Source organism: Portunus trituberculatus, chromosome 11 (genome assembly GCF_017591435.1).
Source record: "Portunus trituberculatus isolate SZX2019 chromosome 11, ASM1759143v1, whole genome shotgun sequence".
Classification (NCBI taxonomy): domain Eukaryota; kingdom Metazoa; phylum Arthropoda; class Malacostraca; order Decapoda; family Portunidae; genus Portunus; species Portunus trituberculatus.
In genome coordinates this window covers 3,096,354-3,100,076 of record NC_059265.1, presented here as the reverse complement: position 1 = coordinate 3,100,076, position 3,723 = coordinate 3,096,354, and the positions used below count along the sequence as shown (strand labels likewise).

Here is a 3,723-nt window from a genome sequence, read left to right as displayed (position 1 = left end):
CACAAATTTTCGCTTTCCAGCCGAATAAAGAAAACACAGATTCTTTGTCATATAAAGATTTTTGTTTTCTATTTTGTTACCATTCAAAATTTTGAAATTGAAAATACGAATAGGTAGACTAAACTTTATGGAATATTGTTACTTGAATCATGTTTTTCATATCTTTTAAGTGTTATATCAAGCACCAAAACAATCCTAGGCGTGGAAAAAAAAAACGTTATATTCCTTGCAGTGACTTTAACGTTATTTTTCGGTAAACCAAAACACAGCTGGACTCGATTCTATTGTAGTTTAGAAATTAGTTTACTTTACTAATAACAAATCAGATATCAGAAAAGTGCCAACTTCACTAATTAAGTAGAAATATTTCAATCCTTACGGCGAAATATGTTTTTATCAAGATTTTGAGTGACCCCAACACCCCATTTCGGTATTGGGAATATAATACACATGTTATTTTCATTTTCTTTACCATTTCATATTTTATTTATTTTATTTCAATGTTATTTTGAATTTTATAAGAAGTTTGAGTGATAGAGGAAGTGTATACAATGATGTCGACATTTTGCGTAGAAGAAGAAGAAGGAGAAGATCCGCCATTGTTAGCTCTGTTTTGAGATTTACAGTTTTGAACATTTGTGGAGCAGGTGAGTTATTCCCAAGTGTGTGCGTGTACATGCTTATTATCTAAAGTATGTAGAGTTAGTGAGACGTGCCAATTAAGGTGAAAAAGTCTGGTAAAGTGAAAATAAGTGCGTCTTTATAAGCAAACTTTTGGGTTTTGTTGCCTCATATTTGCGGTGGTCATTCCTGCCCTCCTACGCATTGTCACGCCCCCATATTGCCTCCATAGATAGCTTATGCACCCATACACCTCCCATGCGCGGGATAGTTTGATAGTTGAAGCGGTTACTGAGATATGGTGGTGTTCTTGTGTTAGGCAGTGTCCGCCATCCTGCCTTCCACATCGGCCCTCTCTGTGTTAACTATTTTCAGTTTTTCTTATTTACTACGCCTTGTCACGCCCCCATATTGCCTCCGTAGATAGTTTGTGGATCCATACACCTCCCATATGCGTGATAGTTTGATAGTTGAAGTGGTTAGTGAGATATGGTGGTGTTATAGTGTGGTAGGCAGTGTCCTTCACCCTTTCCTACGCCTTGTCACGCCTCATTTATACTATTACTACCACCACCACCACTACCACTACTACAACAACTACCACTATTCCAGAGGTGCACCATGGCTTGCCACAATGTCACAATGGGTTCTTGGAGAGCCGCTGCTGTTGACTTGCTGCATGTCTCCTCTCTGCGGCAAAACTCACAAATACTCCACTCACCAAGTTCCAGAGGGAGAGGTGAGTGTGTGTGGTGTGGGAAAGGTGTCCTCAGGTGTGCTGTGAGTGTGGTGTGTGTGTAAGTGTGTTTTGTACGTTTTGTAATGTCAACTATAGCTACCTATGTATAGTGTTTTTTTATTTTTTTGGTGTGGGTTGGCTAGGGTAAACTTATTGTGGGCGTTTTCCAGGTGTGATTTAAGGGTTGTTTGTGGAGTGTGTGTGTGTGTGTGTGTGTGATGCAATATTTTAGGTAATTTTGGTGCGTTTTGGTTAGGTAATGTTTGTCTTGTTTCCTCCACAGGTTACCTCCTGGCTTTTCCTTCAGTAGACTATTTCCTCCATGTTTCCTCCACCTTCCCTCTAATTTTGAGTCTCCTATCTCACTTCTATCATAGTCAAAATAGTACTTTTCTAAATCTCACTTCAAAACCTGACAATTTTTCTCATTTTCCCTCCACCACCTCCTTTTCTTTCCTCCATATCTCCTCCACACACCAAACTGTGTACTGTGCTGGTGTGTGCAGGTGTGGAAAGGTTTCCGCAGGTGTGGTGTGTGTGTGTGTGTGTGTGTGTGTGTAAATGTTTTAGTGTAAGCTACTATATATTTTTTGGGTGTGTGTTTTTTGCATTTTCCAGTGTTTGCAAAGGGTTGTTTGTGGTTTGTTGGTGTGTGCAGGTGTGGGAATGGTGTGTGCTGGTGTGCTGTGTGTTTGGTGAGTGTCGGGTGTGTGAAAGCGTGGTTTTTCTTACAATTTTGTCTCATAAACCTCAATTTTTTAACTTGTTTTGGCCGGAAAATATTTGTCTTTTTAAAATCCTCCTATTACCACCACCACCACCACCACCACCACTGTCCAACCACACCCACAACCACCACAAACAACCAACATTACCACATCAGATGCTCACAAAACCACACCATTTCACTACCACCACTAGTACTATTATAACCACCACCACCTCCTCCCAACAGGATCACCAGCCACCACCGGCCGTACTAAAGGAAGTGGCTCTATGTAGGGATGGAACATAGCAACTACACCAGCTGGGACACACCTAGCCAACTGTGAGTATTGAAGGGTGTTTTAGGGTGTTTGAAGACTTTGAGGGTGTTTAAGGCTACTTTAGGGTGTTTTAAGGCTGTTTTAGATTGTTTAAGGCTATTTTAGGGTGTTTGAAGAATTTTAGGATGTTTAAGCTATTTTAAGGGTGTTTAAGACTGTTTTAGTGTTTTAGGGTTATTTTAAGGCTATTTAAGGGTGTTTAAGACTGTTTTAACTATTTTAGGCTATGTTAGGGTGTTTTAAGGGTGTTTCAAGATATTTACAGTACATGCACACACCATCGCTCCATCAGTGCTTCATCTACTCGCTTTGTGTGTTTTTTATGGTTCAGTGACAAAGTGACTAACTGTTTTCAGGGACACTGGGTACGGTGGCTTGGGGAGGGACCGTGTGGCCTGAGGGAGGGTGGTGGCCGGTGGGCAGTGTGTTACTGACCAGTGTGGTGTAATGGTGTTGTCATTGTCACCCTTGAGGAATTCTGAGGGTGAGCTGGCTCTATTAGATGAATTACAGGATTCTGAGGACAATGAGAGTCAATCAGAAGGACTCATTAGTGACTCACATGAGGAATATTTGCCAGAAAAGGACAGTGAGGCCAGGAGCTCCCAGGAAGAAAGTGATGGAAGTGGTGAGGATGACAATTAAGGGAGATGGAAAGCATGTATGTTGATTTAGAAGGGTGTATGGTTTTAAATGTGGACATGGAAGCAGCAAGGATAAGAATTAAGGAGATGGAAAGTATATATGTTGATTTAGAAGAGTGTACAGTTTTAAATGTGGACATGGAAGTGTGGAGGATGACAATTAATGGAGATGGAAAGCATGTATGTTGATTTAGAAGAGTGTACAGTTTTAAATGTGGACACAAGTGTGGAGGATGAGAATTAAGAGATGAAAGTATATATGTTGATTTAGAAGAGTGTACAGTTTTAAATGTGGACATGGAAGTGTCGAGGATGAGGATTAAGAGAGATGAAAGTATCTATGTTGATTTAGAAGAGTGTAAGGTTTAAAATGTTGACATGGAAGTGTGGAGGATGACAATTAGGAGAGATAGAAAGCATTTATGTTGATTTAGAAGAGTGTACAGTTTTTTAAATGTCAACACAAAAGCAGTGAGGATAAGAATTAAGGAGATGGAAAACATAGATGTTGACAGTACCTTGGCATGTGACTGGCCATGTGTGCTGAAGGGCAGGAGATCCGCACTTCAAGCAGGAATGCTGGAAAGAATGAAAAAAAGAAAAGAAAAGAAAAATTAGGTTGCTTATCAACAATAATGAGATGATGAGTGAATGTATCCAAGATTATTTATAG

The 3,723-nt window shown here is 40.0% G+C and overlaps 1 long non-coding RNA gene across 1 annotated transcript; it reads left to right on the top strand.

The window, feature by feature from the left end:
* The first annotated feature begins 572 nt into the window (after positions 1-572).
* Positions 573-2,371, top strand: LOC123502362. Its single transcript, XR_006673977.1, has 3 exons — positions 573-647; positions 1,234-1,360; positions 2,316-2,371. It is a non-coding gene; the product is annotated as an uncharacterized LOC123502362 (long non-coding RNA).
* The last annotated feature ends 1,352 nt before the right edge of the window (positions 2,372-3,723 follow it).